Here is a 12,492-nt window from a genome sequence, read left to right on the forward strand (position 1 = left end):
GTGTTGTAGTTCCAGCATAATATGCTGAAAGTTCATATACAGGTGCACCAATCTCCAGTATATGCTGAAACTTTTCGTGTTGCAGCATAATAGTGACTATTTTCAATGAGTTTGCAAACACTGACTATTTTTTAATTATCAATCCGAAAACTGGCTAGCCCGTGCTATTTTCACAATTTTCTAGAGCCAATGCCTCGTAAACGATTTTACTCCTGATGGTAAAAAAAAAGGGTTGCAAAATTTAAGGTCAGTTGTGTGTGTGTGTGGGAGGGGTGGGGTGGGGGGGGGGGGTGTTTAATACATAAGAAAGGAAAACAGTAATGTTTTGGCCTTTCAACCAATACAACAATGCGGTCCCCTTCTGAATTGACCAACTGCTCCACTGCTTTCATTGCTTTGTACCTGTCCTACCTCCGCTAGGGGAGAATTACTAACATCTGATGCCTCTATATCTTAGAATTTTGAACTAAATCCTGGCTCCGACCTGCCCCAACCCCAATCACCTATTCTCCCTTGCCTTCCATCTCAAACTTATTGAGAAAAAAAAGAAGAGAAGAGTACTTTGTACAGTTTTTACTTTCTAGTCTCTACGACCTCCCGGCTCCCACAATAGAACCAACTACCAAATTCCCTTAGTTTTATGCTGCTCGTTGCATGCCATCTGGTTAACATAATTTCGATGAACATTTTACTCATATCTATATTAGCACGACAAGTATGATGAGATGGTTAAAATCTCTTTATTTTCAACCGGAGTGCCTTATCCCTGGTAAACTTATCTAATGCGAATCTGAATCGATTAGTCCATGCAGAAATAATTGAGAAAACGAAAATCAATGGACATTTTGAGAATTTGAGGTCTTGTTTGGCCGGTTGGCCCCTGCCTCAGGTACATCCTGAAACCATATATAGATTCACATGAGCAAAGTATTAAACGAGAAGCAATTACAACAAAGTGGTTACTAGTTCCTTTGAATGGTTTTGGGCCTTGGTGGGCCCAAATATTGGCCCATTACTAATACTGACGAAACAACTCAATTAGCGTTGGCGGATCATCCTTTTCTTGTCCTGATTCGTTTTCATGGCTGCGTCATGATTATTGTGCGATAAAAACATACAAATAATTCAAATTATGCGGTTAACCTTGATCAGGCAACATTTAGGTGGTCGAGATTACTTGCTCTTTTCTCCTTTGCAAGTTAATTACTCTTTGACAATTTCAATAATTTTAGTGGATTTTCTGGAAACAGTTCGGTGGTACATGGACCATTATTCGTTTCGTAGTGTGAAATGTACTAACCTTCTAGCAATTATTGTTCAGTTGAATTTCCTTTATTTATTCTACATTTTTTTCCGTCAGTTCTTGCTTGGACTTTACTCCATGATTGTCAAATTAGAAAAAAGTGGACAAGAGTAAAATTATCTCAAATACGTTCTGATTTTCAGAGGAAACAATGTTGCACTCCCAAGACAATATTAGTAATCTTCAAAGCTTATTTTTACTCAAATATCCATGCAGACCTCAATGTTCCGATTAATCTTCATCTTTTATGTAATATCTGCCGTTGAAATTAAAAGATTACAATGTAGTTCCAAAGAGACAAGTAACTCGTGGTTGAAATAAGTCTATAGATTTACATTGTACTTAAATATTTAAACAATCAGGAAGGCTCAGTACTTCAACTGAGATAATGAAAATTAAAATTATTTCACCTTTTTAATTGAAAGTTTAGGCGATTCTCTAAAAATGATAGCGAACAAGATTATCCTTAGAGTCGAGACTAAGAGGAATATATAAACCTCTTTGAGATTCAAATCATATACCTAGTCTATAAACAACATTTTAGAACTGTGAAGAAAGAAACTCTAGTAGTAGCCTAAATCTTTCCAATAATGATTCAATGGCTTTAGATCATATGAAACATGTGCCATTCATTGTTGGCTTGTCATAAAGCCCATCATTTCTCGAAAGTCTAAATGCTATAAACATGACTAGACATTTATTTAATTTAATAGGAAACGTGTCAATTAGCAAGCTAGATGATGCCTATATTTTAATTGGGTTAGTTTGGGGCCCCTTCCAAAATTGGATGTGCCTACTTTGAGTGGTGCCCCTACGTGTTATTAACTCCAAGAGGCAACAGCAGCCCTGTCAGTAGTCGCTGAGTGCAGGTGTCCTTTTGTGACACGATTCAGAGTCACTATTAGCTAGTTAAAGTCTTAAGTCACTTGCTCCGTCATTTATTCCTTCCCCAATAGCATACTCCTATTTTCAACTACTATCAGAATTATTAAAGGCCAAAAATAACAATAAAGCTCTAAGATTTGTTGGGACTCTAGGCACAAATCACAAATAAAGCGTGAGTTTTAATAATAATAAAATATATATATGAAAAAATATTATGAATATGTATGGGTAGTTCAAGACTAATATCTATAAGCATGAATACCAAATATATGGAGAAAGAAATTGATTTTTTTTTACAATAATGTAAAATATCAATTGTTTAGTGTCGCTTCTTCAGGATTACGCTCACTAACAAAGAAATGTATGTATTAGAGCCTTGATGAAAATATTGAATCGCTCAAAATATCCCAAGCCTCGCTTTAGGGCTTAAACACGCCTTTAATTACACTGCCTAGTATCACATACTCGGCCCTTACTTTGATTTCATGCCGCATCATATTCAAAAGTTCAAACTTTAAATTTCTAATTAAGGCGAATTTTTTTTATTCATCCCATCATACCTTTTAATATTTGTGAAGCAAGACGTATAAAGGTTGCTAAGTTACATTTGTTTGTAAATAAAATATTTAAAACCATTTGAAAATCATTGTCAGAAGAAGAAGAATTTGTAATAATAATAATAATAATAATAATAATAATAATAATAATAATAATAATAATAATTTCATAAAAAAATGAGACCCATAGAGTTTGTAATAGTTGGAGGCCTCAACTCTTTTTCTTTTCCTTTTTCTAGTTTCCATGTTTCGATTGTTATAGTCTTTGAAAGAAAGTCTAAATTGTTGAACACTTTATTTCTGATATGTGTTTCCTCTGTTGGTGCATTATGATTTCATGAACTTTCTAGTGCTCAATTATTTTTCTCTTTTGGGTCATTTCTACCTTGTTAAAGTGAACAATTTTATAAGGTCTTAGTGTGCAAGTTTGAACGGTATGGTGCTCCTAGCGCCTAGCATCATCACGTTCCCAAGTAACTTTTACTAAAGGATGTCAAATACATAAAGTTTTCCGGAAGTTGGTCCAGACGTTACGATTATAAAAAATATTTAAATAATAATTTGTGTTAAGTTAATCCCACCTATATAATAAGTATAAATTTTGTATAAATATGGACTTTTAAAAATCTTTAATTATGCAAATACACATTGTTGAACTCAAAGTCGTGAATATGCTCTCATTCGCTGCCGACAATGAGATTTCCCTTCTGGTTTGAAACTCATCTTTCTCTCATTTGACCCCAAAAATAAAAGGAAATTTGTTTTACTAATCATAATTCATTGCTCCTAATAAAAATACTAGAACAGCGACATAATAGCTCCTGGTAATCGTATAAGAGAAGTATTGAATATTAAAGTCGGATTAAAACCTAGGGCTACGAGTTGGAGGAATAATTAAGGAACCATATAGTAGACTAACTACAAAATCATTCTCTTTGTCTCTTAGTCGAATACGTGTCTTAATGCCAATAAGCCACAAATTAAAGTTCAACAAAAGTGCTTTAGTGCAGGAACTTTTAGGTTAACTGAAAATTTATTGAAGTGCTCGACGACTAATGACAATTTAACAAGTGGCAAGATTGACTAAATTCAGTGCGATATGGTGGTTTATTATATCATGGTGTGATTAAAAGCACATAGGAGATCAGCACTTTCCTTTTTTGGAATGTCCTTAGACCCTTTCTGGAAGTAATTTTCAGTTTTAAATTATAGCTCTCTAATGAATTAAAGTATGCCCACTACTGTTATGTAATCCTCATAACAAAACTTTTTTTTTTCTAAAACGAAAAAAGCAAAAAATAGAAAAATATACAATAACTTGATAAAAATTTGTAAGTAATTTACCAACAAATATTAAGTTATAATGATAGTATACATTTTTTTTATATTATCCTTGTATAAAACTTAAATCCTTTCGCCAAAATCAAACATTGTTTTTTGGAGTGTCATCAGCTCAGTTTTTATGGAATGCACTAACTGGTTTGGCTTTTTAAAATACATACCAATTTCAGACTTTAATTGTTTATATTGTTTATTGCAAAATTTTATGTATTTTTCAGAACATTGTTGGCTGGATGTTGACCAATCATATCAACATAAAGATTCTGTCCCCTTTTTTCTTCTTATTTCTCGGCTTTTATAAAATAGTAATTGCAAAATGCCAAAAGCGTTAGCTCAATCAGAATTCAATATTGCTTTTCCCTTTATGCAAACTTGGGCAATTATAAACAAATTGCAGTTACCATTTCATTAAGATTTCTGACAGGAAATCTATTTTTCTTTGTTTAACAATATCACAATATACAATTTCACTTCTAAACAGAATAATTTCCAGACTTAAAGATTTCAATATTTCAGAATTATATTTCTTATTGCTAACTATATGAAGAAAAAAATTAGATAAATAAAGTTCTCTCTTTGAAAATGATTGAAAGTGAAGGTTAAAGGCCAAAATAGTTGTTGAAGTGATGGTCAGCATGTTCATAATTTAGAACAAGAACCAAAAACAATTATAAAAAAAAAGAAAACAAAAAGAAGAAGGAATATAACAAGATCAGCAGTGGAATTAATCAAATATATAAATGATACTCCATTAAAGGAAATGAGTTGTCACTTGGCAGCAGAACCACAACTAATTTGTTTCCATTAAAGGAAAGATCCCTTTTTCTCTCTAATTCCTAAAAAAGTCAAAATGAGTGGGAGCATGTGATTCAGATTAGAAGACACTATTGGTAAGCGTGTGCGTCATACTCATGTGGACAAGCGTGCAACCTGCAATTACTTGCTGTCACCAAAACAACTAATACAATGTCCTTTTGAATATTCATTCCTTATTATTTTGGGGTCGTTCTTTTATGGGATTAGTATACTAATTTTGGGATAGAATTGGATAGAGGTGTACAAAGAAAATCGATAAATCATATCAAATCGATAATCCGAGTTAAATTAAGAAAAAAAACTCGATGCGATTTGGTTTGGTATTAAAAAAAATACGATAATAATTGATTTGGTTTGATTTTAACTAAAAAAAATCAAAGCGAAATCAAATCAACTTGTTGTGTGCCTAATCGAAATTAAACACAATTATGCAGATAAGAAACCAAGAGTAGGAATGGCTTCTGAACAATCTGCACATGAGAAGGTTCTAGAATTTAAGAGTTTAAAGAAGAAGAGTAATTTTTTATTATTCGGAATATCCCACAAATCAGCTGGTGCTTCCCTTTTATTAAGATCCCTCTAACAGCTCCTAACCACCTCCTAACTACCTTCAGTCGCCCAACTAACTACAACTAACTTTCTGAATACAAAGACTGTTATGCCCCTTACTAACTACTTACAATGACTCCTATTGCCCTTAACTACTTTGGTATGTAACAAATCCCTCCTCCCCCCCCCCCCCCCCCCCCCGCCGCGCTAAAAGTCCTTGTCCTCACGGACAAAGGTAGGAAATTGTTGTTTAAAACTATGAGCATCCATCCAAGTGTTGTCTTCTCTTGGGTAATTGAACCATTTTACTAGGAATTGTGTCACAATTCTGCTTCCTTTAGGCACAACTCTGGACTCCAAAATTGATTCAGATTCCAAGACAATATACCCATGAGGTGATAGAGCAACTGGCAGTTCAGCAACCAGAGTGCCAACTCCAATATGTTTCTTGAGTTGTGATACATGGAGGGTGGAATGGATCTTAGCATGAGCAGGTAAATCTAGTTGGTAGGCCACAAAACCTATTCGTTTCATCACCAGAAATGGCCCAAAGTACTTGGGACTCATCTTGTGATAGGATTGACCTTTTAAGGACATTTGTCTGTAAGGTTGCAACCTTACAAAGACCATATCCCCCACTGCAAATTCTCTAAAGGACCTTTCTTTGTCTGCATGTGACTTCATCCTTGATTGTGCTAGCTGCAAATGGTGCTTCAAAAGTCTGATGGTACTTTCTCTTGCCTGCAAACTTTTATCAACTTCCTCCACCAATGAGCTGTAAGTGACATAAGGCATATGAGTTGGTGGCTTCTGTCCATAGAGAACTTCAAATGGAGTGAGCTTAGTGGAAGAGTGATATGTTGTATTATACCACCATTATGCTAGGAATAGCCCGTATGTCCAATCCTTAGGTCTGTCATTACACATGCACCTGAGGTACCCTTCTACACATTTGTTCACTGCTTCAGTCTGCCCATGTGACTGAGGATGGTAAGTTGTTGAATGATGAAGCTGAACCCGTTGTACCTCAAAGAGAGACTGCTAGAACTTGCTTAAGAACACCATATCTCTGTCACTAATAATAGTCTGGGGTATGCCATGTAATTTGTAGACATTTTTCATGTAGGCTTGAGCCACTGAAGTTGCCGTGCAAGGATCTTCAAGCTGGTGAAGTGAGCAAATTTACTTAGTTTATCCACCACCATTAAGATTGCTGATTTAGTGAAGGACATAGGTAAGCCTTCAATAAAGTCCATGTTGATTGCCACACTCTTTATGGAATGGCAATGGTTGAAGCAATCCTGGGCTGCTCACATTTTCTCCTTTTCACCTTTGACAGGTTTCACATTTTTTTATATGTCCATACACGTCAGACTTCAACTTCCTCCAATAATATAATTGATGGATCCTATGAAATTTTGCTATCATGCCTGAGTGCCCTCCCATTGCACTGTCATGTAAAAAGTGCAAGATCTGCTCCTTTAACTCTTTATTAGCTCCCACTACTATCCTCAATTTCCTATATTATCAAGACCTAAAATCTCACCTGTCGTGATGCCACCTATCTTAATACTAAGCAAGCTGATAACCTCAATAAACCACAATTTCTTTTAAGTTTGAAAACACAATAAATAAATTTAAGAGTAAAATCCTACAACTTTTGATACAAAATACTGTCTTTATACAATACACTCCCAAAATCCAGTGTCACTGAGTACATAAGTATATAAATGATAACATAGTTTGACTAATAAAAACACTGTCTAGAAATACAGAACAACACAAATAACTGAAAAGGAAGGAGAGTCAAGGTCTACGGACGCCAAACAACTACCTCGATAGTCTCCAACAGATGAAACTCCGAAATCTAGCAACCGCGTATCCGAAAGTACCTGAATCTGCACACGAAGTGTAGAGTGTAGTATGAGTACAACCGACCCCATGTACTCAATAGGTAACAAGACTAAACTTTGGTCTAAAAGTAGTGACGAGCTCAAGAGGTACAATCCAGTACATAAATAACAGTGCAAAAATGTAGGCATGCTTTCAAATTCACAGTTAAACTCAGTACAAGTAAAATAGATCAATTCAGAATGATATGAGGAATATGACCTCTCTATATCTACATGCCAATGTACATGCTGTATGTGATGCACCTCAGTGGAAACCTCGTGTACTCATAATCTCAAAATATTCAATCACTCAGTACTGTATATGGCCAATCCAGCCCAGGGAAGATCCTATCCCATATATATATATATACACATCAGCTGACAGTCAGTCACTCAATAATGTATAAGGACAATCCAGCCCAAGGGAAGATCCATCCCCAAATATATATAATTAGGTAAGATCCATGCCACATATAAATAAATAAATAAGGCTATTCCATGCCCTGGGAAGTCCATCCCAAAAATAAACATCAACTGCGCTCATTATGAGGGGTGCAAACTCCGGAGGGGATCCTTCATCCCAAGCGCTATATAAAGCCATTATGGCCTACTACGGCGTGCAATATGATCCCATAATAATATATATAAAGCCAATATGGCCTGCTGCGACGTGCAACTCGATCCCATAAATATCCTCACAAATGGATGAACATGACTGAATATGAAATTTATATTTTAAAATAATTAATTTAACAGCAACACGAACATGTGGGTCCCAAAATATCGGCACGTAGCCTAAACATGATCTTTAATATGAGCCTCAGCTTAATTCCTCTAACACGTGGGGAAACATGTGTATAATGACATGATTCTTTGATTATGCAACTCTACGGAATTTATTTAAGTCACAATGTCTATGGTGTACGCCCACACACCCATCACCTAGCATGTGCGTCACTTCCAAACAATTCATATAACACGTAATTCAGGGATTCATACCCTCAGAACCAAGTTTAAAAGTGTTACTTACCTCAGCCGTGTAATACTTTATTCCAATATGCCTTTGCCTCGCGAATCAGACTCCAAACTCCTCGAATCTAGTCACAATTAATTTGATACAGTCAACACAAATTATAAGAATTAATTCCATATGACAAAATCTGAAATTACACTCAAAAATCGCCAGTGGGGCCCACGTCTCGGAACCCGACAAAAGTTATAAAATATAAACACCCATTCAACCACGAGTCGAACCATACTAAATTTACCAAATTCTGACTTCAACTCGACCTTCAAATCCTCAAATCTTATTATCAAATCTCTAGGCCCAAATCCTAGAATTTTACCTCAAAAAATATGTAATCTAGTCGGAATACTCAATGATAATTCAATATTATTGACTAACAATGATCATAAGTGACATACCTCAAGTTTCCCAGTGAATTCTCTCTCAAAAATCGCCCAAAACCGTGTTGGAAATGTCCAAAATGACAAAAATGTCGGAACCCCTCTGTTGAGTAATCTGTCCAGTGCTTTCGCACCTGCGGACACTTAACCGCATCTGCGGTTCCGTTTTTGCGGAGACTCTACCTCATCTGTGGTTTTTGCCTAGGCTGGATTTACTCTGCTTCTGCGGTCACCTTCCCGCTTCTACGATCAACAAGCCGCTTTTGCGGCTTCGCAGATGCGGCGAAGGCTCCGCACCTGCGTGCACTACCTTGCCCCCTCGCATTTCTCTTATGCGAGCCCGACCTCGCTTCTGCGGTGTCGCTTCTGCGACCAAGGCATCACAGAAGCGATCACACTAGCTGCTGCCCAGCTTCAGCATTTCCTTAAGTCCAAAAATAAATCCGTTAACCATCCAGAATTCACCCGAGGCCCCGAGGACCTCAACCAAATATACCAATAAGTCCCAAAATATTATATGAACTTAGTTGAGACCTCAAATCACATCAAACAAACGTAAAACTACGAATCATACCCCAATTCAAGCTTAATGAAACTAAGAAATTCCAACTTCTACATTTGATGTCGGAACCTATCAAATCAAGTCCGATTGACCTCAAATTTTGCACACAAGTCATAAATGAAATAACGGACCTATTCCAATTTCCAGAATCGGATTCCGAACCCGATATCAAAAAGTCAACCCCCCGGTCAAACTTTCAAACTTAAATTTCCTATTTTCGCCATTCAAGCCTAATTTGACTACGAACTTCCAAATAATTTTTCGAACTCAATCCTAAGTTAAAAAGCACCATACAGAGCTATTGGAATCGTCAAAACTCTATTCCCGGGTCTTTTACACATAAGTCAACATCCGGTCAACTATTTCCACTTAAACTTTAAATCTTGGAACTAAGTGTTCCAATTCATTCTGAAACCTCCCCGACAAGTCATATAATTATAATTTAATACATGATAAGTAGTAAATGGGAGAACGAGACTGTAATACTCAAAACGACCGACCAGGTCGTTACATGTATAGAACTCCATTCTTCAACATATAAGCAGGCTTAGATAAAGGGTCTTGAGTAGATTGGTTGATTAGTTTTTGAAAATGAGAATCATTGACATAAGACTCCTTGATTTTATCTAGGAAGTCAGAACACACATATGACAATGTTTGCAGTTGTGGTTGGATTTTAGGCAGTCTAGATAGAGCATCTGCCACCAGATTTTCTTGTCCCTTTTTGTACACAATGTGTAGTCGTACCCCATCAGTTTGGCTAACCATTTCTGCTGACTAGGTGTAGAAATTCTTTGCTCTAGGAGGTATTTGAGACTCTGATGATCAATTCTCACAGTAAAGTGCTTTCCAATCAAGTAAGGCCTCCATTTCTGGATAGCTGCCACGATAGCCATCATTTCCCTCTCATATACTAATAACAATTGGTGTTTACTTCTCAAAACCTTGCTCATGTGGGCTAGGGGATGACCCTGTTGCATCAGCACTGCTCCAATACCCATTCCACAAGCATCAGTCTCAATGACAAACTCTGCACCAAAATTAGGAAGTGCTAACACAAGGGTGGTAGTCATTGCTGCCTTCAATTGTTTAAATGCAGCAGTAGCTCATTCAGTCCACGGGAATTTATCTTTCTTGAGAAATTCAGTTAGTGGTCTGGCTATTACTCCATACCCCCTAACAAACCTCATATAATTACATGTTAAGCCCAGAAAATCCTCTCAATTCTTTAGCTGATTGAGGAGTAGGCCAGTCTAACATAACCTTGACTTTGCTAGAATCAACAGTCACTACAAAAAAACGGCCAATTTCCGACTGAAATATTCCGACAGGAAAAAGTAGTCAAAAATTTCCGGCGGAATCGGTCAAAAATTGCATAAAAATATATTTTTCAATTTTTAATAATAATTACGACTAATATTCCGTCTATATCCGTCGTAAATTTTGGCAAAAAATACCGCGTAACTGTTAGCGACCAATTCGGTCGGAAACAATTAAAAAAAATTTAAAAATTACGACCTATTCGGTCGGAATCTTTTATTAAAATGAGGTTTGACTATTTGACCTAATTTCCGACTGAATCGGTTGGAATATAATTTTAAAACCCCCGACCCCTTTCTTTTTTCTTTCCCTATTTTATTCCTTCTCTATTCTCTCTCTCACACTCAAACCTCCCCTCTCCCTCCCCCCACCCAACCCGCCGCTGCCATCACCAGCGACACTCATCGGCGACGCCGCCCCACTACAGCTCCGTCGACGACCCTCCACTGCCAGGTAGGTTTCCCTCATCCTCCTTTGTTATTATTTTTTAAATACAGTGATTTTGTTTAATTGCTCCTAGTTTGGTTTGTAAAAATTAATTGGTGTTAGCTAAAGTAAATCTATGACTATTGTTAGTAGTTAAATTAAAGTTATATGTTGGTAATTTAGGGTTATATGTTAAAGTTATATGTTGGTAATTTAGAGTTATATGTTGCTAAATTAAATTTATATGTTAAAGTTATATGTTGGTAAATTACATACTAATTTGGGGATAACATTACCAAGTTGGGGATAATTTTACTAAATAATTTTGCTAACTAATTTGTAGAGTTGTTACATATATAGCAATTCATCTCATTTGATTATATTTGGGAGGGTACTAATTTTAAGAGGAGAAAGTATGAGGAGTCTATTAAAACTCTTAGTGCTAGTTGACTACTTTTGACAATATGTCTTACTTCTAAATTTTTTAATATCTTTTGACTTTCATGGAATTAAGCTTTAATTGAAATCTATTATCATTTTCATCCATTAAATTATTAAATTATTATTGTAGATTAGTCCTTTTTTTTTTTTTGCTTAATTGTTATTGTAGATCCCAAATATTTGAATTTATTTTACTTTATATTAAATAATTATGCTCTTTAAATTAAATGCCTTAATTTTTATATTCCATTTGAATTCTTTAATTTTAATATGTTGAAATAGTTTAAAATAATTGTTAATTACGACTATTTCTTTTGTTTGAGAAATCATTAGTTAATTTGGATTATATGAACATTTAAGAAGCTATTCATGATCCAGCTAATGACATTAATGACCCATTTTTACGTGATATAGCTTGGGGACCTGACCCTAGAGTCAGAATGATGTCTAAATACTTGGTCAATGGGTACAAGTTTCATACAGAAGAATGGTCTAATGGAAAAAAAACCAACAATAGTGGGGTGTGGGTGAAAGGTGATGGGGATGTTGATTATTATGGTGTGCTTCAAGAGATTTTGGAATTGGAGTATACTGTAGGTTGGCCGAAGAAAAAGGTTGGTACTCTTTCAATGTAAATGGTATGATCCAACACCGAATAGAGGTACAAAGGTGCACGCTCAGTACAAAATAGTTGAAATTAAACACACGAGGCAATATAGACTTTATGATCCCTTTATCATTACAATAAAAGGTGAAACAAGTGTATTATGCACCTTATCCTTTGAGCAAGAATAAGTCTGCATGGCGGGTAGTTTTGAAAACAAAGCTCATGGGTAGAGTGGTAGTCGAAGATGCATTAGATGTGGCGTACCAGAATGACATTTCAAATGTTGAATCAATAGTGGATGATGAATTAGCAGATGAATTACAGCATAATGAAGGGATATATGAAAATTTTGATTCTTCTGTCCTTGGACCAAATGAGGTGTTGAA

Source organism: Nicotiana tomentosiformis, chromosome 6 (genome assembly GCF_000390325.3).
Source record: "Nicotiana tomentosiformis chromosome 6, ASM39032v3, whole genome shotgun sequence".
Classification (NCBI taxonomy): domain Eukaryota; kingdom Viridiplantae; phylum Streptophyta; class Magnoliopsida; order Solanales; family Solanaceae; genus Nicotiana; species Nicotiana tomentosiformis.